Raw genomic sequence first — 24,665 nt, forward strand, 5'->3', positions numbered from 1 at the left:
GCAATGTCCACACACAAGAGGTAAGCCTCAGCAAAATTGGAGTGACTCCCTGGTTACAGACGTCCAAATCAAAATTTTGTGTGGACCCTGAGGGGGGGGGAACCCAAACAGCTTGATGAGGACTGAGCATGCTCAGTGGCTGGCTGGTCCCACTCCTGTTCTGTAAAACAGCAAGTGTAGATGAAAGAATAATGAATCCCTACACTCTAATCACTGTTAATGCTAGTTTATAATAAGTGTGATTTACCTAATTAAAAATGCATTGTGGTCTCTGTGTTACTTATTGTGCTGTAATAATTTATTAGGTACATACCATACATGAATCACATCATTTCCAGAATGGATTTTTTCCCTCTGACAGGTAATTCTCCATCATGTATCATCTTCCAAGAAGCTATGTTATTGACTCCAGAATAAGCTCCCCATTTGCATATAGTTAAATTCCACAGGAAGAAGGATAACTGAATATTGTAGAGCTAAAATCATGCTTCAAAGCAAAGCAATTTAGCAATTTTCATAGAGCAAGGTGTTACCTGAATAGATATTCTTGCACCCTGCCCAATTTGGCTTTCTTAAAAAAAAGAACAACCTCATGTGGTGACAGATACAATTTTAACTACAATCTCTCATGTAATGTGAACGTGTGACAATATTATGGAACAGCTCGTGATATTTAACACTTCAGTTTAAAAACACATAAAAACAAAGCTTCTTCCTTTTCCTCTGCTTTTTTTCATGATGAAAATTCATCCAATGCTCATTTCAGGTTTTTAAAAAATAAAAGTTGATTTAAATACTGACGTGAACAATGCCCATTGCAATTTGCTTTCCATGCAGCTGGGCGCTAGAAACTGCTTCTAAACTAAAAAATAGAAGGCTGCATTTGACATTTTATTCCCTGGTCCTCATGGCTGACATGCAGCATATATCCAGCCCTACCTTGCGATGTGAATTTTGTGGTATACCACAACAGAGGCAAGAAGCGATTAGTGCCTTTTGGCTAGTGCGATTGTATTGTCAAGAATGTTTGCCCATTTCTGTTAGGGCTTTGAAAGGATGTTAGGTGGGAAGCAACAGTAACCTTTCTGCAAAGATGTCTTTCATTTGGTTCCACAATGGACACTGCTAACAAAAGGAACTCAAGTACACATTGGATTTTGAAGAATCTTCATTCCTGTGATGCATATTTGAGTAGTAGTGACCTGCTTCCCCCTCTTAAGACAAAAGAATGTAAGAGGAGCTATTCAATCTTGAACAGCATCCTTTCCCCCCCAGTGGCTGAACAGATGTCCCCAGGCAAGAGCCCTCCTGCATTGTTTTCTCCATCACCTGGGATTTAAAGATATGTTGCCTTTGAACATATTGCCTGTCATAGAGATGCTGATGGACCCATTCTCCATGAGTTGGCCTCACCCTTAAAAATAATGAATGATGGAATGAATGAATGAATGATCCAAGCACACTCAGAATGAGAAGAATCTTTATTTGCATCAGTCACTATCCTTAGCAATAAAATAAAATGTACTAAAGATATAGGTAAAAACTTAACTATACAAAATACATTCTGGAGGTTTTCCTCAATAATCAAATAACAGATCTTATTCTAATTGCCCCTGCTAAAAAAAATTGCAGTTTTTGCTGTCACCTGATCACTTTGATCTGTCAGAAGAAAAGGCACAGTAGCAATGGTTGAGTGACCTGGTATGGATAGTTGTAGAGGGGTAATAACCTCACTCCTCAAATCTTTATAAAGAGTGCAAGCCAGAAGCACATGAGCCACTGACTCAATACTGCCATCTCCACATGGACATAACCATTTTGCTCAAAATAGTTCATCAGCTGTTTATTATTCTGCTGATATGCACACTATTAAAACACACACACACACAAAATTGGGCCCAACAAAAAACAAGAGGGAGGGAAATGGGTGATCAGATCAAGGGAGAGGTGTCAGGGAAGAGGCTCAGCCCTTTCCCTTTGTGCTGCCCCCAAAACCCCAAAGCTATGTCTGTCCTTGAAAGTGGTAATCACAGCAAACAGCAGCTCCTGGAGAGCAAGTTTTCAGTGAGAGAAGAGTATATGCAGAAAGGTTCAATGTGCCATAGGTCCAGACTGGAGTAGCCATCCCCTGCTCCACCCCATGACTGCTTTTTGTTAAGAATGAGGAGTGGTAGCCTGGTCCCAACTGCATTTTTTTAAATCACTTACTTAGCATAACTTGCAGTTTGGCTCCAATCTAGTATCCGTCAAGCGTCACCGCATTTTGTGACACCAGATTCTGTAAGTGAATTGTGCAGTTGCGTAAGAAGCATTTCAAGAGCAAGATATGCCGTCAGAAATTTGCATTAAAGCATGCCCATAAGAGACGGGTGAGGAGGGCCATGGTCAGTCTGAGAGAATCTCTTCCATCCCCTCCCCAAAGTTATACTACAATACAAGTGTCATAATTATGAGTCTACAGTGTATGTGTGTGTGTTTAAAAGTAAACCGGCATTAACTAAGCATTGCACATCTGCTCCTCAGCGTAGTCTTTGTTAATTGCCTGATAGACATTATTGAATACATGGGCCATTTGGCTATATTTGAAGGTGAAGAGGCCAGAACACTTCAGAGAGGGTTTTCATTTTCATGGCACTGTACCAAGCCTATATGCCTTCAGCTTCCATGTGGGTTTTTAATAATGTGCCACAGCTGATGTCAATATGACATGAAATGATAATTGGTTCCAAATCAGTTCATTTTGATTTATTTCTCATTTTCACAGCATTTTGGCTTGACCTGAAAGAGCAGCTACTGCAGATCATCTTGACTGGCTTGCATTTATTTGAAAAGCTGACCCCTTTTGCATTCCCAAAATGAGGTGTTTTAAAGACAGGGAACATATAACACTCACTCTAAATGGAATGAAAAGGCTCCGATTTTGTAATGTGGCCTCTATTTCTGACTTGATTCACTCCTCCCGGCTTACAGGATTTCATCTGCCTCTTGCATGTGTATATTTAAAAGTGCATTAGAAACAGGGTGTCAAAATTGTAGAGGATTTCACATCCCCAAATAGCATTATTCTGTCTTGGTGGGAGCAAATACTAGAGTAGAAGCTAAGTAACCTTTTAAGCAAGACCTTTATCCTGATTTCTCATCATGGTTATGCATTTCTGGGGAGTTTTTAAGCTAACTAGGTTTTATTTAAAATCAACCCTTTGAAAGTAATGGACCTAAGTTAGTCCTGTCCATTAACTCCACTCCAAGTTTGGCTAATATTGAATACAACCCAGTACCTGGCGTTCCTTCACATTAGCCAAACTTGAGGTAGAAGTAACCTTTTAAGCACAACCTTTATCCTGGAAGAGCCCCCCCCCCAAATCCACTGATAGAAGCAAACCCCATCCCCATCCAGAAATATTTCTGCCTCAACTAGACACACAACACTGTCCCATCCCCAACTAAAGCCATGCCCTCAATCAAAACAGTGCATTGGCAGGTTTTTAACTATGCCCTCTCAAGGTTTTGTTTTAGATGGAGGCTACAAAATAAAGAAATAGCCTTCTTGCTAAGGAATTCTTTTCCACTCATGACATTAATTCCTATAATGACATTCCTAAAGGAGACATGACTTCAAGTAATTGTCTTTCCTAATCTTCCTCTAGATTCCTCTCATCTGGTTACCTGTTTGATCCTTTACTTCCAGATCCTTCTGGGTAGCTTTATCCCCTAACTTTTTACAATATCAGATGCTCTGCTATTCCTCTGAGCATGATTTTACTGAAGACCTTGACTTAATCAGCTCATGGTGTCAGTTTTTAAAATATTCAAGGGGTTCATTCCAAAAGGCAATTTCTTCTGCAAAACTGGCTGCAAATTGTTTCACAGATAGAATGGATTTCTCCATACCTAGCCAAGGGGCCAAAAATAGAGTGTTTTATATAGTTGCTTGTAAGGTTTACCTGCTCCCCCCCCCCCAAAAAAAAACAGCCTGAGGAACCTGTGATTTTGAAGGGAAATGTTGTGTGGAGGAGGTGCTTAACCTTTTTTGGTCAATAGCAGTTTTATTCCGCTCAAAATTACCCTTCTCAAATTGAAACTGTGCTCAAGTCTCACCAAATTACATGGGTACTTAAAATATTTCACATGGAAATGGTGCTCAGTACCTGAGCATAGTAGGAAGGAACAGGAACCCCCAGGGAAGTTTGAAAGTTGGGCTACGGAAGATGGCAATCTTAGATATTTCCCATCAAGCCAAGGTATCTGAGACTCAGTTGTCTGACTAGGTGTCTTAACATCTCATATCATGGTGGAAGCAAGAGATATTCCAAAATCATTCAAGATGTAAAATATCACATTTCATAGAAAAGATAAGCACAAGCCATTGTTCCTAATGGCATTCTCGGCTCACCTCCTCAGGCTAAATTCCTTTTGCTTTTATTCCGTGCAGTGTAGCTCAAGACAGGTCAGGAATATTATATTTAAATGAGTGGAAAAGCATTACAGTTTCTTTTCCTGAAAGTCATTTCTTTTCTTTGGCCAAACAACTCTATGCAGCCTCAGCTGGGACAAAAGCAGAGAAATTCTGTGTCAAGTAACCATTTTCTTTGAATGGGGCCATCATTGACATATCTGGGACATAGCTGTTTCAAGGCTATATTTTGATACTATAATGATGTGACCTATGATTCTCCCCAGTAGTAGCCAGCAGAGGCCCTTGAAATGTGACGTTTCTCAGCTAGTTCATTCCCAGATAAGGATCTGATGACAGCAAAATGACAGAGAAACCCTTCCCCACCTTCTGCTCTGGCCAATGTAATCCAAGAGGGCTTTGGATGCTGTGGTTGATCCACTGCTCTTAATAATAATAATAATAATAATAATAATAATAATAATAATAATAATTTATTTATACCCCACACATCTGGCTGGGTTTCCCCAGCCACTCTGGGTGGCTTATTCTCCTCACCCCATCCCTGTGTTGTTCCTGTCTGGGTGATCAGATTATACTCTTTGTCTGTTTCTGTTTGCTTTTAATCTTTTGTTGATATCATTTATAGATGTTTTCAGTTCCTTTTCATCTTGTTTCTGCTGTGTGACTCTTGAATATGAGGGGCAAGCATTTATGGTTGTGGTAGGAAAAGAAGATGGTGGCACCCAGAAGGGAAAACTGCAAGAAAGACTATGATGAAGACTTTAGACATGTATTTGTGCTCTTTTATTTAAAATTTCCCTTCAAATGTGTGAGGCCACAATCCATCTCTACCCAGCCCACCAAGTTTAAAGCCAGTGAAATCTGTCCTGAATGTATAGTTCCAGAGCAATTGACAACCCATTTTATGTCTATGACTCACCAAGGGTCAATTTATACATCAGTAAATGAACTGGGGGTTTCTTCAAAACACTGTTAAGCATTGAAAGGTTGATTTGGGAGCCCAAGGAAGGTACTGAAGTTGGGGAAGAGGGCAAGGGATCATACTCACCTGAGCCAAAGTGTGCTGAGGGAAGAGATGGTGCATCAAAATGTAGCTTTGGAGGGCAATAATTTATTGCAGCTTGTCTTTAAAATTGACTTTTCGAGGTCTGGGTCAAGACTTGAAATAAAGACAAACGGTTAAATCTTGGTGAGTAGGAGAGTCACTTCCCCCCTCTCAGTTTGCACCATTTTCACACCCTCAGGTAGGGGTCAAATACTTTATTGTTGTTATTTCTTAGAGAGTGAACTCAGTGAAGACATGGGACAGATGAACATTTTCTAGACTCAGCATTTTGAGAGCATGCCGGTTTCTTCACAAACTTACAGCTCTGTAAACAAGGAAGATTGTTTTTCTTTCTGTTTTCAGAAACCCTGAAGCTGTTTAATTTGTTTACAGGCACCCAAAAAGAAAAAGGGTGTGTGTGGAAAACATAAGCATGAACAACTAGGCTTTTTGTGGCTCTTGCATATTGTTTTTGTTTTGAACAAAGGGTTATCATTGTTAATTAAATTTCTATATCGCCCTTTATGAGTGATGGGAGTTGGGGTTCTGCAACATCTGAACGGTATCACTTAGGCTGCCCCTGGCTTCCACATCTGTGCTTTAAAAAGCAATGACTGGATCACTTAGTTAGCAGTTTTGTTTTCATAATATTAAAATGAATGTATGTGGGAGTCTAGTTTTCTTACACAATGAGTGTAAGAAATAAATTGTATTGTGGCTCAGAGGAAACACAACCGTATTTTTAAATGCCATGTTGAATGTTTATATCAGATAGATATAGATGATAGATAGATGATATAGTCAAACATCTATACTCACACATTGAGCCACCTTCTATAGGCACAAATGGTATCCTTTAAGAGAAATTTGCCATTAGGGATCTGGAACTGCAAATCTTTTATTTCAGGAAAATCAGTCAGACAAATCTATCTGTATGTTTATTTGCCTGTCTATCAAATTCAGTCTTTTATCTAAGTCAGGTCAGGACAGTTTACCTGGGCCAGGTGATTTTTATTTTTGCAACACCTCTGTGAGGTAGATGAGTAAGCCAAGCTTACCAAGTTTCTCATGCTATCTGTTCTTTTGTATTTTTGCTCTAAGCATACTCATCCAAATTATATCATTCCTTGGAGGAACAGGAGCCCTGGGTTATGCGTACAGGTCTCCACTTGCAAGAATGTCTTCATTCCTTGGAATGGGAGCTAAAGTTGTTCAGTTTGAAGCCTACCCAATTCACAATTCCCAAGCCAATAGACAAACCCAAATGCAGCTGTCCTCTGAAATTTGTACTTCTCAGGCAGGTTCATGTGAGAGAAGGCTGTCCTCCTTGCACCCTGATCCCAAGCCATTTAAGGCTTTAAAGACAAGAATCAACCCTTTTAATTGTGCTTGGAGACAGACAGGTAGCTAAGTAGAGTTTCATGACTGACAAGAAGTGTTCCAACAAACCATCTCCATCAATAAGCTAACTGCTGTATTTCGCACCAATTAAAGTTTCTGAGTAGTCTTCAAAGGCAGTCTGACACACAATCCACACACAATCGTATTATCAGGATAACCTTGGCCAGGTTATCTCTATCACTTAAGTTCATATAAGAGTTCTCTAATAATCAGGCAGCACGTGGAATTATGGACAACAGCTGTCAGTTATTTTGTTTGCTTAAAATATTCCTTAACTACCCTTCGTCAAAATATTCCAGGGGGTGCACAAATGTATGACTAAGATTAATTCACCCAACATAGAAATAAAAGCAGCAAATAAGCATAACAAAATACAAAATATAAGCGTAAAAATACCAAAGCAAAAACAGAATTATACAGTAGTACCTCTGGTTACATATGCTTCAGGTTACAGACGCTTCAGGTTACAGACTCCGCTAACCCAGAAATAGTGCTTCAGGTTAAGAACTTTGCTTCAGGATGAGAACAGAAATCGGGCTCCGGCGGCGCGGCAGCAGCGGGAGGCCCCATTAGCTAAAGTGGTGCTTCAGGTTAAGAACAGTTTCAGTTAAGTACGGACCTCCGGAACAAATTAAGTACTTAACACGAGGTACCACTGTAAATATCATTTACATAAAATGTAAATTGCCTTAGCAAAATAGGAATGTCTTCAGCTGGTACCCAAAATCTCATAATGCTGGTGCCAAGTGGGCCTCCAGAGAAAGTGCATTCCAATTTTGGCGAGCCACCACAGAAAAGTCCCTCTCCTTTGTAGACACATAGCATACCTCTGCTAAAGAGGATGCCTGGAACAGGGTCCATCCATTTACTCCATTCTTTGGGAAATAAGTATACTCTCAAATTAAAATTGCTCAGTGTGGTGATGTATGCATTGGTTGCATGATCTTTGATTTTACTGCATATTGGCTGTAGTCTATAAAAGTGCCCAGGGGTTTTGTTGTGTTGTGTTGTGTTGTGTTGTGTTTTGTTTTTTGGTGCAATAGTAAATCTAACTCACCAGGAAAAGAAGAGAAAAATGCACGCATAATGTGATAAGGCTTTAGACTTGTTTTGTTCTGAACCATCTCTGCAACAACCGGAGCTGCCTGTTGTCCTCTGGAAATTGTTAGTTGTAATTCTTTCTTTTTACGCAATGCAACCTTTTACGCAGGTCCTTCTGTGTAGTGTATGTATATGTGCATGCTATTGAAGCTGAACTGTCAAGATATCCTCGGAGATTTCTGATTGTTGTTCCTCCATGCCCCTTTCCTCTGGTCTAACTTTAGACACAGAAACAAATGAAAAGGGGCTTGTCCGTGATTGTGCTTCACCTCCTCTTTCCTTTCTTGGCACAATCCTGATTTGTCATTATTTCCAGGTCCTCTTGTTTTCACAGCAAGCAGCGGCGGGCAAGACTCCCTAACGATAACAAAGACCCACTGCCGTGGTAGCGATACCTGTTGTAATCACCGGAATGCGGGCTTTTCAATTTTCGCTGTTTGCCTTGGATCAGGTAGCTGTGAGCTAATGCAACAGAAGGTCACCAGATGAAGGACTGATAAGAGAGAGTGACTATTCTACTTAACATGCATGGAGGGTTATGCTTTTCAGCCGTCCTAGAGCTAATCTTTCAAGTTGTCCTTTTTTGACTTTCTCAGTTTAATCAGTTTAATCTCATCTTCCCTCTTTTTCTGATTACAAGGATTTTCTGTAGAAATCTTGCCTTCACAATAAAGACCGTGCGGCAATTTATTCTTCTATTGATCCTAACATCGCTTTCCTTTCCAGTGCATTGAGAGGGAAGAGGAGAAGGGTGAACCCCCCCTCCAATGCCACTTTTCTGAAACTGTGTGTAAGGGAAACTGCACTGGTGAGCCGGGAGGTGCAGGGGCTCATTGTGGTGGCCCCTGTAGCCATGACCCCAAGGAGAGTTCAAAAATACAGGTAGCAATGTTAATCCATTGTATATACCAGCTGTGGTTAACCTGGTAACCACCAGATGTTTTGGACCACATGTGCTGTTTGGTGCTGTTGAAACTTGTAGGCTGATATAGATATACTTACAAAGAACAGCAGTACAAGCACAATAACCACAAAGCTATAATTCACAGCACCCCTAAACTACAGTTCCTATGATTCTTGGGGGGGGGGGTGCTTTGCATGTACAGCTTTAAGACTACAAATTTAAAAAGTAGGAAGAAAAGTGCTCCCCCTCCAGCCCCTACAAAGGATCTTCTGGCTTTTTTTTTTTTAATGCACTAGCATTTCACAAAACTATTTCTGTTCTTTCAGATGGAATCTTTGGTTCACTCGGATTTATGTTGTTCATGACACCATGATGGAGTTAATCCAGGAGAACAGTCGATTCAATTTCTTCCTCTGGCTCAACTGATAACTACTGTTGGGGGCTTGGATGTCAAACACAGACTGTAAATGCACTTGGGGACAAGCTACATGTTACAGTCAATCACATACGAGAAGAAGACCCCTGGTTCTGCTGAAAAACAATGACAGAAAGGGGCAATTGGAAGCTGAAAAAAGAGGGGAAGGGGGCACAATGCTCCCCCCCACTGCAACTCCCCTGCCCCACAGCTAGTCCTCTTCACCCACCCACTGCCAGATTCCAGTGCAATAGTTTGAGACAGCCTCTCCTATACAATTTATTTAATGGAGCTGGTATACGTCTTCATTAAAATATCTACGCACATCCTCTGCATGCATACATGTGTGGGCGATTTGCGAAAACTGGTGTTTTAGCACTTACTGTATTAGCAAATTTATCAAAGCTTGCAGTTTAAAATTCTATACTACTCTTTTTTTCACCTATATGCAGTTCCTGTAAAATAAAATCTAATTTTCATCTGAGTGCTGTGCTTCTATAAGCCAGACTGATCAGATTTTAGCAGCATGAGAAAGGGCTGCAGGGATTCAGGGTGGGTGGGGAACTGCTCCACTTGAAGTTCCTGCTTCCATACAACTATGAAAGGCACAGGAGCTTTGTACTTCTATGTATCCAAAGAAGCTTTGTACTTCTTTGTATTTCTCGCATTTCCAAGAAATGTTACTTCAAGTTTCAGGTTCAAAAACAGACAAATTTGGATTTACAGTACAATTCTAAGCATACATACTTAGAAGTACCAGTGCGTTCAGTGAGACTTACTGCCTAGTGTTTGCAACAGACTTATAATGCAATCATACACGTATCTCCCGAGAAGTAACTTTTTATTAGGACCCCCGTACCTACGGGACCACCTCTCCTGGTATGCCCCGCAGAGGACCTTAAGGTCCATAAATAACAACACTTTGGAAGTCCCGAGCGCCAAGGAGGTTAGATTGGCCTCAAACAGGGCCAGGGCCTTTTCAGCTCTGACCCTGGCCTGGTGGAACGCTCTGTCACAAGAGACTAGGGCCCTGCAGGGTTTGACATCTTTCCACAGGGCCTGCAAGACAGAGCTATTCCGCCTGGCCTTTGGGGTGGACTCAGTCTACCCCCCCCATTTATTTTTTGATGGAACCCCTTATATAGAATTTTGTATATAAATTTTCTCTTGGCTCTTTTTGCTGGCCTGTAGACCAGCATGGATAGTTGGCCCCGGTGAATATTTGACGTTTTCTCCCCTTATGGCTTTGATTTATAGGCTACCACTAAAACGAGGCTGCATTTTAAGCTGCATTTTAAACTGTATTCTAACTTATATTTTAATCAACTGTTTGTTTGTTGTTTGCTTTTGTTTTTAATGTTTTTACTGTATTTATATTCGATGTTAGCCACCCTGAGCCCGGTCTTGGCTGGGGAGGGCGGGGTATAAATAACAAAGTTGTTGTTGTTGTTGTTCTTATTGAATCTAAGGGGGTTTACTTCCAGGTAAGTTGATGTAGGACTGTGCCTTTGATTACTTGTTTATAATAATACTTGTTTATAGTTGGCTTCAGTTACATTGCCAGTGTATATTGAAAGTGATTAAAGATTATAGGTTTTTTTGTTTGTTTGGAGCTTGGTTCAGTTTTAGCGTATACAGGAGCTGATTCAGTTTTGCGTTATGTAGTTTTCAGAAAGAGGCTCATTTGCAAATCTTAATGCCATTGTGTTGTTAATCAAAGTACGTGCTCACTTAATGGATTTCTTTGTGGCGAAAAGCAAGCTGACTTTATTGTGAAATTTATTGTGATGAATGGGTTTTGTGAATGCTTCCAACACTTGTTGTGATCATGACTCCCCCATATGCCATTTTCCAAAGGGCAAGATGAAACACAGTCTGATACATAGTGCTAATATAATTTTATATTCCCATTTAAGAGAGGTGGGGCTGATGATAAGTGAGAGAGTGGCCTGATGTTATGCAGTCTAAGCTGTGATTTGTGCCAGGGACTTCTACACTTTGGTCTCTTAACCACCATGTCACATGCTCCTCTCATGTAATCACGTTACAATTCCCAGGAAATGGCACCATCATTGAGGCATCAGGCATAAGCCTGCATTTTATTAATGTTTGATCAGGGCTTGTATATTAAAGAGAGAGCTTAAAGATTTTCAAAAGTTTCATGCCAGGCAGAAGACAGCTGCTTAGAGAACCTTGGCAATGTTTTCCTCCTAGACAAAGGGGCCCCTTGATTTATAGCAGAAAACAATTTTCAAAGTCGTAAAAGCTGGAATTACAGACTGAGAGTGAGGACACTGACCCTACATGTTACAGAAGATAAAAAAGGCAGAGATAAACATAATTAGGAATGAGTAAATAGTAAAATAATACCAATGTGCCTCCCAGTAAAATGAGCCAGATCTTCTTTCTAAGGTTAAAAGGCCAAGACCAAATGGAGAAGCATCTAGCTGGCAGAAAGAGAGCATTTTTGGGAGAGCATTTTTGGGAAGTCTTTTTAAAGCTGTTTCTTTCTTAAACTGAGAGAGTTAGAGGGCAATAAATGTTGGGAAGAGCAAATGGGAAAAGCAGCTGGCTGAAGGGGGGGGTGTAAACTGAAGAGGCTTCTTTTGAAGCGGTTTTTTACTGAGTTCCTTTTTTACTGAGTTCCTTTTCTACTTTACAAAGGCCTTATTCCTTTTAAAAGGCTACCTATGTTATGTATTAAATATATTTGCTTAAATGTAATTATGCAAAGGATTTAAGAAATGCTAGATTCTTATTTCATATAGTTGTAAGAGTTGTATTTATCCTGAAATTAAGTCAGCCACCAGCCTAGCCCCCCTGCCAGACAGGAAGACGCCATCCAAGCAGTCCTGATATATAGCTGTCAGGCATTTGTTTAGAAACCTTCAAATGAAGGAGATCTTTCAATGTTGATGTGAAACTCAAGATCCTTGACATATGTTTAAAATAAAAATTTAAGATTAACCATTTGTTTTAGAAGGCAATAGGGCAAGGAGGGCAAGAGGTGAGCTGGTAATTAAGATTCCTTGTTGAGACACATGTAAGATATATTACTACTTATTTGTCATTTATAGATGTAACAATATATAGCTCTTTGTGTTCCATATAAGGACAGGAGGATATGGGTGTATCTTTTAGGATTGGTTATAGCAATCAGCCAATAGGAAATCCAACCAGGCTGATTGGACAGAGGCAGCCACAGGAGGAGCAAAGGGGGCTGGATTAAGGGAATATAAGTGCTGGCCATAATGGCAGGAGGCCAGGCCAGAGCTTGGTAACCATATACCACTGTGCCTCTCATTTATTTGTCTGACAAATAAATAATTATTTTAATTTCTCTATTGCTGCGTTGAATATTTCATTCCAGCTAAGCGTTAACCACAAGCAGGGTGCTACATCATAAGGACTTTCTGCAGGTGAAAAAACGTTTTGTGAATTTTCCTTTCCTTCAGACAGCAAAGGAAGCATTCTTACACATAAGGATCCACCTGCTCGCAAACTTGTTGACAAATACTTGCGCAGGTTTAACCATTCGGAATGATAAGGGTTCATCACCCTCATTATTTCCTTATCCTCTTAGCATAAGAGGAAAAAACCCCAATGCTGTGGAAAGTTTCCAACAACACAATGTCTTGTACCCAAAGATTGGTATTTATGAGAAGATAGATTAAGCATTTGCTCCTCCAAATATTACTGGACTACAGCTCCCAACGTCCCTGACAATTGACTAATGGGAAAGTTTCCCAGAACATCTTGAAGCAGCATCTAGAATGTGACAGCTAGACTGGTGACTGGAAGTGGCCACAGACACCATATAACACCGGTCCTGAAAGACCTACATTGGCTCCCAGTATGTTTCCGAGCACAATTCAAAGTGTAGGTGTTGACCTTTAAAGCCCTAAATGGCCTCCACCCAGTATACCAGAAGGAGCGTCCTCACCCTCATTGTTCACTGTGGTCTAGCTCCAAGGGCCTTCTGGCGGTTCCCTCACTGAGAGAAGTGAGGTTACAGGGAACCAGGCAGAGGGCCTTGTCGGTAGTGGCGCCTGCCCTGTGGAACACCCTCCCATCAGATGTCAAGGAAATAAACAACTATCTGACTTTTAGAAGACATTTGAAGGCTGTCCTGTTTAGGGAAGTTTTTTAATGTTTGATGTTTTATCATGGTTTTAATAGTCTGTTGGGAGCTGCCCAGAGTGACTGGGGAAACCCAGCCTGTTGGGCAGGTATAAATAGTTGTTATTATTATTATTATTATTATTATTATTATTATTATTATTATTATTATTTACTCCCCAATGAGGTCTAAGCTTTCCTTGAAAAGAAAGTTTGGCCAATGTCTGTGGGAAGTCTGCAAGCAGAGAGAACTTGCTTTCTTGTTTCTGTCCTGAATCTACCAACATTCAGGTTCATCGGAAGTCCACAAGTTCTAGTGTTATGAAGGAGGAAAAACTTCTTTCTCTCCACTTTCTCTATGCCATGTGTAATGTCATAAACTCCCATCATATCACTTCTTACTCACCTTTTTCCTAAACTAAAAAGTCCCAAACTCTGCAATGCTTCCTCATAAGGGAGCTACTCCATCCCCTTGAAACTTTCTCAGTTCTTCAATATCCTTTTTGAGGTCAGGTGACCAGAACTGATCCCTGATCTAACTCCGATGGCTCTTATTGTCCTCTCCCAGTGTTCAAATGAAGTTTACATCATAGTGTCATTTTCTCTTCCTAAGCTGCTGTCTAGGCGACAGAGCACCTTCCTGAGAATGGCGATTTCTCTACACCAAGATTTTGGAGGTGGCAGATAAGTTCACATTTCTTGCCACTCTGCTATCTGAAGGCCAACCAGACCTCAGGTAATATAGCATATCATTTTAAAAGGAATTAGGTCTGATGATTTGTAAATTATTACCTAAAATTGGTCCTTTTTCCAGAAAACTGGATTACAAATAGCCCAGACTGTAAAATTGCTTGAAAATGAGACTGGCTGGACTTGATTCATTTTTCTCATTAAGGAGAAAATGACTCAGAATATCCTTTGCATGACATGCAGTTGAGAGTCTTGATTTCATGTTCTCATGTTTATCCAGCCTGAAAATCTGTGTATAAAAGGCCCCTTCAATAATATCTGATGTTTACTCAATTACAGCTAAGCAAGGCACAAATTATATGGGCAATGTTACCAGAATACCCCTAGCTGTTCTAATTATATGCTCAGGGATGGATTCGGTACATTAAGTATGCAATAAAGTAGGGTACTAGCCAAAGTAAGAACCCTGCTGCAGCAGACAGTGCAAATGTAATTATTCCTTCTTCACCACTCAGGAAGGCAGTGGCCAGGTTTTCATTAGGGGGAGGTGGGGTTTAAAATACCAGTAGCATCTTAGCTGTTAGTGAGAAGCTAGTGGAACCGACTTTGTGTGAGAGGTGGGGGCAGAGAAATTGCTTTTGTTTGGTACTTTTGAAAATGGAAGGCATGTGGAGAGGGAAATTGTCATTGTAAAGCTAGACTTAGCAGTGGCACATGCTTATGGTCATCTGGTTATCTGAACGCTTTGCACAACTTCAAAGTCAGTGAGTCTAAAAATAATCAAGGTGGAGCAGTGAACAAAACAGGAAAACAAAGGGAACATGCAGCTTCAACTTAATCTGAGGCTACTCTTTCACCAGTGAAGGGAAAGGGAAAGGCAGAACATCAACAACAACATCATCAAACTGTAAAAATTTGAGGAAATTCAAGGAAAGAGATTGGAGTTAATTCATGAAATATCCCTTTTTTGATACAAAATGGGCTTGTGGTATTACAAGTAGATTTATGTTTTAGTTTGGATGCACAAGGAAATGGCATTTATTTATCTTTCCTTTTGGTGCTTGATCTGCAACCATTCCCTACAATGATCCACACGAATTCTCCAAAGAAGCCGAAATTGTGATGGTACCAGTTACCTAAGTCATCCAAACCAATTTTGAGGCACAAAAACAGACAACAGCTTCCTGAATAGTAGTTGTGGCTTTAAAAGGCCCTGTGTGATTGCTCAACTATGCAGTGAGCTGGGAGCCAAATATTTCTAATCTGCCTGCTACCATGCCGAAATCCAGAAAAGTACTGTCGGCCTTAAGACTCCATTGATCATACTGCTGGAACCATTCCATAAGCCTGAACGCAGGATCCTTTCAAGTGGCTATTGTGGTTAAGTGACAACTTTCAACTGACTATGGTCAATGGGAAAACAATAGTAAATGATCAGTGAATGTCATCCCCTAGAATTCTGATTTCCATGTTCAACATTTGATTTCCTTTTTTATTTTTTTGAGTGACAGTTCTAACTAGGTGCTTGCTAATCTCTTATACCCCTAACAAGACTGTAGAGATGATATTATTAGAACCTGTCAGTCACTCAGCCGTCCACCTTTAAGTCTTTTCTTAAATTAAAAAAATACTCATTAAATAACTTCATGTGGTGCAGAAACTGAGTGCAACCTTGTTCTGATTTGACCTTTTATTGCTATAGCAAATGTTTTTATTAAGTTCAGTGTCTTGAATATCACTGCATTTTTGCCATTGGATAATAATTCTGAGCAAGTACACACTATATTATTTCTACTTTTCTCCTCTTCTCTATATTATGGCATATGATGGTGCTCACATGGACGAGATAACTTGAATACAACCCACTAAAATGTCCATGGTCACAGTAGTACATTTTTTCTGCACTTGCTATTTTGCCCACTAGAAACTGCAGTGATACATCAGATTGCTTGTGATAAAGAAAACTGTACTGTGTGAAGCAGCCCTTAGAGGACTCTGCCAAATGTTTGCCTGTTTTCAATTGGTGTGTGTGTGTGTGTGTGTGTGTGTGTGTGTGTGTGTGTGTGTAAACAGAACCTACGGGATCTGCAGTATTTCCAAGTTTCTATTAATGCTGGGAATATTCACCCTTTTCATGCCTGCTCATGGCTTTAGTGCCATTTTTTCCTTCTTGGTTACAGCATCTTTTCTTGTCTCCGAAAATTTTTCCACATCACTTGGGAAGACAGGCAAACTAATACCAGTGTACTGGAAGAAGCAAAGATCACCAGTGTGATTCTTCAACATCAACTGCATTGGACTGCTCATGTTGTGCAGATGACTGATTATCATCTTCCAAAGCAGCTACTCTATTCCGAACTTTAAAATGGAAAGTGTAATGCTGGTGGTCAACAAAAGAGGTTTATAGACTGCCTCAAGGCAAATTTTAAAAAATGTAGTATAAACACTGACAATTGGGAAACACTGGCCTGCAAGTGCTCCAGTTGGAGAACAGCCTTTACCAAAGGTGTCATGGGCTTTGAAGACACTTCAACTCAGGATGCAAGGGAGAAACGTGCTAAGATGAAGGCAAGTTTGGCAAATCCACACTGTGATCAACTCCTGCCCTGAAACTAATGTCCCCACTGTGGAAGGATGTGTGGATCCAGAATTAACCTCCCTAGTCACTTATGGACTCATTGTTAAAACCGTGTTTATGGAAGACAATCTTACTCGGCTACGAGTGATTGCCGAAGAAGTGATTATGTCATGATGACATGTAGCCCCTTAGATGTCACTGAGGGCTATGTATGATCACATCAATGACCCTAGCCATTCAGGAATATGAGAGCCAACCCCCCCCCCCCCATTAAGTACAATGCTTCCTTAATCGGTGAAAGGGAGGTGCTGTTGTAAATTGTGAAAATTCCCCACTTGGCATTTATAATGATGCACCAAATTGCAACTTCACACCACCATAAGACCTCCTTTCTTGATACGTGTCTCATAATCCCACCTGAGGTTGCTACTGCAGGGTGTGTGTTTTAAAAAAAAGTTATAATAACTTATTATTATTATTATGGAGGTTTGGGACAGAGACAATCAGCCAAATAGATGCACAACACAACTTATAAAATGATGGGTTCCTCCCTCCACTAACTTCTGGCCTGCTGTCAAGCATGAATGATTCCTTCAAGCACACAACAGCAGAAAGCAGGAAAGGCGCATAAATCTTTGAAATGCTCACTAATACTTTTAGCTCCTTTATCCACACTGAGAAGGAGAGTTTTATGCAAGACACTTGGTTGCTCTGGAAACATTTCACAACCCTTCTGGCGAATTCACACAGCAAAGTGTGGACATAATATGCCTCAGTGGCTTTTACCATCCTCCGAAGCAGCAGCAGCGAGGGCTAGGGGAATATTACCTCAAGTCATTCTCACTTGTTCTCGTGCAAACTGTCTCAGAGGATAAGCAGCCCAAAGACAGGCATTATATATTTTTTCTTTATTAGAGCAATTGAATGTCGTCACAAGGCTTTTGTTTTGTTTTTCCTAAGGAAAGCCTGTGCTTTTATCTCCACAGCGCAGAGATAGGAAAGGCTTTAAATAATGCATTCTTATACCAATTTAATGTGCAGGAGGAAAGTGTCAGGAATGGCTGGCCAGGGAGGAGAATGAAAAGTGGAACTCAAAAGTCACACCTGAAATTGGTTGTGAAATGGTCCAGGGCTGCAAAAGCAGGAAATGCAGCTGGGGAAGTAAACATTCCCCAGTCATGTTTACCCAACCAGTAGCTGGAGGCAGGCAGTCGCTTTACCCCTGAGACTTGAAGGCAGTTTGAGAGAAGGATTGTAGGGAAGTTCAGACTATGTGCTCATTTTGCTGATACCTCAGATAAGCAGGTTTTTCAGGTTTCTGTATTATCTGAAAAACCTGTTTGACCAGAGGCAACACACAGATAAATGAAACATGTATATACAGCAGGGGGAGCCAGTGTGGTGCCTTCTAGAAGTTGTTCAGTTCCAACTTGCAGGCATGGTTAATGATCAGGAAAGGTAAGAATTGTAGGCAGTGATGGAGAAATTCAGTTCACATTTGAAGGTGAGCCTACCTGAAACAATAGGCAACCCAAAACAGAGCCAGCCTTTGAAATTTGCACTTCTCCAAATCTTGTAGTTCTCCAGCCCAGTAATGGCGACAAAAATGCATATAATTGGGTACATTGCATATATGAATGAAAATATCATACAGCAATTCATCATATTAGGGAAAATTGCTTTACAAAAATATATACAAAATGCTGGTGAATTTTAATATTTTTGAAAAAAATAAAAAATTGCAAACTGATGTGGAAATGTAGAATACTAAACTTAAGACTGGAAATTGAGGGAAATCAAAATGGACACTTTTGTCCATCCCTAATTAGAGGTCACCACATTGTCTACTCTGGTGTACACCATGGAAAGTGATAACCTCTCTCAAGTCACTTCCAGCTCTCTCTTTGATCTCTACCAAATAGAGATAAGAAACCTTTTAAATAAGCTTGGTCTAGAGTGCAGAGAAGCCAATCAGCCCAAAGAACCAGACCTCTGCACCTATTTGAATTTTCCCAAGAAACTAACCATCCTAGATATTTGGCATTTCTTCTCCAAGAATCCTTGGGTTCTTCACTTTAAACAACTCCAAAGTCAAATCAATGTAAATGAAATGTTCAGCACTGTTGCAGAACATCCTCTTGTTTGCTACTTCGTATTTACTCTTCTTGTATTTTGTGTTTTTAAGCTGCTTTAAATCTATTTTGTAAAGAAAAGGAGGATGGATACTTTAAGTACTGTAACTACAAATTGGCTGATCCTAAAATGTGAAGATATCTACTGCCCTCCTCCCACACAAACTGCCTGTGCTTGTCGTCTGTCACAAATGAGGCTTCCAGAGGCTGACTCACTTGCCCACTCACTGCTTGTAAACAGCCCACCCATACCTTTACCACGGCATGCTGGCGGGACATGTGACTACTGTGGGTGGTACATTGTGTTCAGGATACATCAGATTTGAGCCTGCCACTTGAACCACCCAGGATGTCCAATTTGGCCCTAGGAGGCCTGTCGCAGGGTGACCGCCTAATTCCAATATTTCAAGCACTCAAAGAGGCACAGCTTTCTAAAGCTTCAGGGTTTAAGCAACCAAAAGTTTCTTTAGAAATAACTCTGAAAGAGTTTTCCATTTCCCTCACTTCGGTTGCCCCAACACCTTTATGTTAATACATGCAATTCCCCATTCACATTCCCTTTCCTGACTCCAGTTCAGTTGAGAAAGCAATACCCCGATGGAGTATGAATTTGCTGCTGCACTCAAAGTAGGCCTTGAACTCTGTTTCTTAGTTCAAAGAGCAGAATCCTACCATCACCATGCGGTGGCACTTTTAAATGGCCAGATATAATTGGGTTCAGTGGAGTTCAAAGCTGTTCTCTAGCTTTCCACATATCAAAGCCCATTGATTCTACAGCGGCAGAAGTGCATTGAAATGCAGGCAGAGTGTGATAAGAAACTTATGAGCAGAGCAACTTTGGATCAGACGTGTTTCGGTTCCTGTATATTGTACGCATCTTGGTTTGGGTGTGGTTCCCTGGAGGGTAACTGATCCTCTCTTTTAATTGCTGCAAAAACATAAATAAAATAAAATAAAATAAAAATACACCATCACATCCCACCTCCCCAATGTTCTTTCATAGCAGATACTTTTGGAACACATTTACATTTTTTTCTCTCTCCTTAAATGTCAAGGCTTTCTCCAGAGATTGCTCATTCATTCTATTTATTTTCTTGGACATGGTTTTATAAACCTTCCCCGAAGAGCTCGCGGCTATTAACTTTGCCGAACAGTCGCTCAAGTGAGAGTTAAAGGCAAATGGTCTAACAGAAAGTAATGGGCTGAAGCACGTTCAGGGTATTCATCTGCTCCCAGTCTCATTTCAATAATTCTTTCCCAAGCATTGAATTGGGGGTGGGGGGGGGGGAGAGATAAAGAAATACCGGTTGATGTTCTGACTGTGAGACATGGATTCTGTCATTAATACATGTGCTGAGCCTTTAGAGTGGATCCACCTCTGTCTATAACAGTGCCTTGGAGAGAGCATCTCATGACAGGAGTTAGCCGTTTACGTAGCATAGTATAACCTTGCTGTGACCCTCCTTCGGAGCACTCGTCTCCCATGATGTAAGATAGGGGTGGGTAACCTCAGGCTCAGGGGCTCCGGAGATTCCTGAAGCCACACCCCCTGCTCCACTCCTTTCTCAAGTGCTTTCAACTGGCTTGAATTTGTCCCCGACAGTGCACCTCGCATATGTGCTGAAGAGATGGCACGGTTGGGCGGTTGTAGACACCTCAAATGCATAAGGCAGGGGAAGGGCCTGGAGACCAAATGCTGCTTTCAAGGTCTCTCTGTCTAGCCCCCCAGATTGCCCTGAGGCTACACCCCCCCTCCCCAAGCCCCCCTCCTAGCCATCTCTATCCTCTACCTCCCCTGAGAGATTTTGTCTAGGTAGAATTGTGTCCTCTTTTGCCTGAATGGAGGTGTGTGAGAGAGTAGAAGTTTCTTGTTGGCAGTGTTGAGATGTAACTCAGCTTGCCATGTAGTGGAACATACCTGCATGGGAAGGGTTGATAGAAAGGAAACTCTAGCCTTCCCTTCTTGTGTTGACCAATAGAGTTGCTGACCTCATTTCGTGCTTCCTTCTTCCTCATTCTTACCTAAGGAGAGGCAATGTCTTTGTGTCTCCTGCTGGGATTAAAGAGCATCTCCTCCTTAGATTAAAGAGCATCTTTGCCTCTCCTCCTTAGTTAATTAGAACAAGGATCTTTTCTGTCAAACACCTATTTCCTGCAAAAATGACGGCTTTCTTATTTTCCTAAACTCAGAGTCTCCATGTGATTATATCCAGGGAAAAGTGTGTTCCTTGAAAAAGGGACTCGTCTTCTGTGAGAATGCTAACTTAAACACCAACGTACCTGGCATTTGCATAGCTAGAGCGTAGGCAGCTGTAAGAGCTTTAGCCATTGCTCTGCCCACTTCTGTCTCTGGCTATGCCCACATTTGCCTCTAGCCATGCCCAACGTCAGCATGCAGGCCCCAAAAGCTTGTTAATCAGAGGCTGTGGCCCTGCTGCAAGGACTGGGAACAACCAGTGCCGGATTTACGTATAAGCTGAACAAGCTATAGCCTAGGGCCCCACTCTCTTGGGGGGCCCCAAAAAAATTAAAGGGGAAAAAACGATGTACATTTCCAAAATATAAGATAAAAAACAAATAAAATAAAGCCTACATACAGCAACAGTTTTTTGTGTTGTGTAGTCTCCTATGATGTAAGTAATGAGCCCCGCTTGCTAGCCTGCTCCCAAAAATATCATTGGATTGCTCATTTCTGTATCAGTTACTTTGATAAAATACATGATTTCTTATGTGCAAATGGCTTTAGATACCTATTAGGTCCATACATTACCATATAGCATATATTCAACACAAAAAACCGTGACAATTTGTTGTTGACAAAGGACAGCTGGACATATAAAGGGCCCCATTACCTTCAGTAGCTTGGGGACTCATCAAACCTAAATCCGGCCCTGGGAACAACTTTGGTGGTTTAGCATGGCAGAACAGATCAAAGGTGTGTGGTTAAAAATAAGATTGCTAGGGGCTTGGCCTGGAAGCAATGCAGACAAATTCATTTTAGAAATTGATTTGGCAGCATAGGATCCCTGAAGCTAAATTATATAGAAGCGGTGTAGCAGAGTGGACGAGAATCTGCTTTGCATTCAGAAGGTCCCAAATCCAATCCATAGAGACTAGGAGAGACCCTGTCAGAAACCCTTTATATCTGCTGCCAGCCAGTGTACGCACTGCAAGCCGTGTGGTCTCATGTGGTCTCATGTCAGGCAGATTCTTAACCTGTTCTTATCCTGCTATGTATAAAAAGTTTCATTCTTCTTTGTAAGTCACCTTGGGAGGGTTTTGCCCTGAAATGTGGGCTATTAGTTAGATAGATAGATAGATAGATAGATAGATAGATAGATAGATAATGCCAATGTTCCTGGCAGTATCCGCCACCCTCACTATAATAAAACTTCAGACTCTTCTTCTTCTTTGGAGATCACTCGTAGCATTGTCTTCTACGAACACAGTCTGAACAGTGAGGCCGTAAGTGACTGTGGAGGCCAATTCTGGATCCACATGTCCTTCCACAGTGGGGACATAGGTTTCTGGGTAGGAGTTAATCACAATGAGGGTTTGCCAAATGTGCCTTCCTCTTAACACGTTTCTCACTTTCATCCTGAGTTCGAGTGTCTTCAAAGCCAATGACACCCTTTGGTAAAGGCTGTTTTCCAATTGGAGCGCTCACAGGCCAGTGTTTCCCAGTTGCCAGTGTTTATACTACATTTTTTAAAGATTTGCCTTGAGAAATTCTTTACCCCTCTTTTGTTGACCACCAGCATTACACTTTCCATTTTTAAGTTTGCAATGGAGTAGTTGCTTTGGAAGATAATAAAACGGAATGCCTACTTCAAAATCACTGTAGTATAACGAACAGAATGTGCGGGAAAAAGACTGAAATTCCTGTTCATTTGATAAACACACTTGACTCCTATTAAGAAGCCATTTAAGTGAATACACATTGTATGTGGGTGGGTACTCTTTTATATAAACTTGCTGAAATAGCTTAGATTTCTATTTTGAACAGTAGTTTCTAAAAAGCATATTGTTCCTACCCCTTTGAAAAGAACTTTTTTAAAAGCTAAGAAAATTAACTGGCACTCTTGTAATGAGTAACATCAAGCTGTACATTTAGGATTTAAAATAATAATAATACTGTATTGGATTCAGAGAGACCAACGGGTCCTTTGTATTACATTGTGAAAACAATGATATTCCACTGAAAGGAAATTAATGTAGCTAAGTAATTTTTAAAGCCTAGCCATTTACTCCCTATTAAATTCTTTTTTTGTGTGCCCCAATGAAGCCTATTAGATTACTAGCTATACCTATTTTGATCATTTCAGCCCATGCATATTTCTCTCTTTCCAGCCCCTAACCATTTTGACAGTCTATTTGAATGGATGGACTAGTCTAGTTTGGTTCATATCACTTTTGCATATGTTCATTTATATAGTCATTCCTCCTGTGTCTGGTTTAATCTGAGATTATTATTATTTTTAAAAAAGTATTCAAACAATTTGTATTTAAACACAATTCAATACTATTTTGAACAAACTTTTAAACAAAACATACCTTTCTAAATCAATTCTTTCTCAGAATATGCCATTCTAAATACCTTATTGTAAAACTTGTATTTTTAAAAGGCATTATGAAAATATGGAGTAATGCAAAATCCAAAGGATGATTACACTCGGACCCACACATTAGTTTGGGAGGGGCAGATCTGGTCAGTTCACAAACAGGGGATTCCCCCAGCATCCTTACTCATTATGCAGCCTGACTTCCAGTCTCAGCTTCCCACTTTACAACTAAAAAAAGCCCTATATAATCAGACATATTCTTTAGCCTGTTGCAAATTGCTCCTCTCACCAATGCGTGAGTGATTACAGTAACATAGGTATGTCAACTCCCATCAAGACTTTCTATGCCCACTGATTGATAGCGACAAACATGTGATATGCCTGGGTATATTCTTGTATCATAGAAAAGAAGTCCTGATGCATGCAGGATCCAGAGGGATAAAGAACTAAACCATTTGCTTCAGCCATTTTTCTTCAGAACCTTCAGAGGGAAAGCAGGTATTTATTACAGCCAGGACTGAGCTGACACTAATTCACCACCACCCCTTTTAAATAATTTTCTTTTAGGTGATTTGACACACACCTTGCAAAAGTGTTCAGATATTTATTTAATTTGCCCTCCGTGAGATAGCAACGTCTGATTGGCTGTGATTTCTAGCGTCTGATGAGTCATGGTATGACAGATGTAGTGTCATGGTGACATCATCTTGATCTCTATAGAGTAATTTGAGAGAGAGGAATTGCCCATGTGACTGACTGAAACAGGAGCAAGAAAAAGAAGCTGGGTGGTTCTGAAATAGTGCTAAAGAACCATTCCAGGAGATGGAATATCAATGAAGAAACAGTAAACTATATCAGCTATCAGGATGGTAGATATTTGCACAAGTTAAGCATTTTCCAGGTGTGAGAATTCCCTATTATTATTATTATTATTATTATTATTATTATTATTATTATTACCCCACCCAACTGGCTGTGTTTCCCCAGCCACTCTGGGCGGCTCCCAACAGAATATTAAAAACACAATAAAACATCAAAGATTGAAAACTTCCCTAATCGCTAGTTAATCAATAAATATTTGTAGCCCCTATATTAGTGGTTTCCAAACTCCCACCCCCCATGGACTACTTGGAAAATTCTGAGGGGTGGGTCTTGGCAGACCACTTAATGATTTTTCTGGCTATTGTAGCAATTGCACTGCGCTATGCTAGACACTGTCTGGTTTTATAAATGTTTAATTTATGATTTTCCAATATACAAACATTTGTTGCACACACTGGTTTCCAAAGTACTTATACATT

General features: G+C 40.5%; 1 long non-coding RNA gene across 1 annotated transcript; it reads left to right on the forward strand.

The window, feature by feature from the left end:
* Nucleotides 1-10,412: 10,412 nt before the first annotated feature.
* LOC308583479 lies at nt 10,413-23,937 on the forward strand. The gene is made up of 3 exons (XR_014006245.1): nt 10,413-10,767; nt 14,016-14,138; nt 23,769-23,937. It is a non-coding gene; the product is annotated as an uncharacterized lncRNA (long non-coding RNA).
* The last annotated feature ends 728 nt before the right edge of the window (nt 23,938-24,665 follow it).

This window comes from Podarcis bocagei (genome assembly GCF_964188305.1).
Source record: "Podarcis bocagei genome assembly, chromosome: 3".
Lineage (NCBI taxonomy): Eukaryota > Metazoa > Chordata > Lepidosauria > Squamata > Lacertidae > Podarcis > Podarcis bocagei.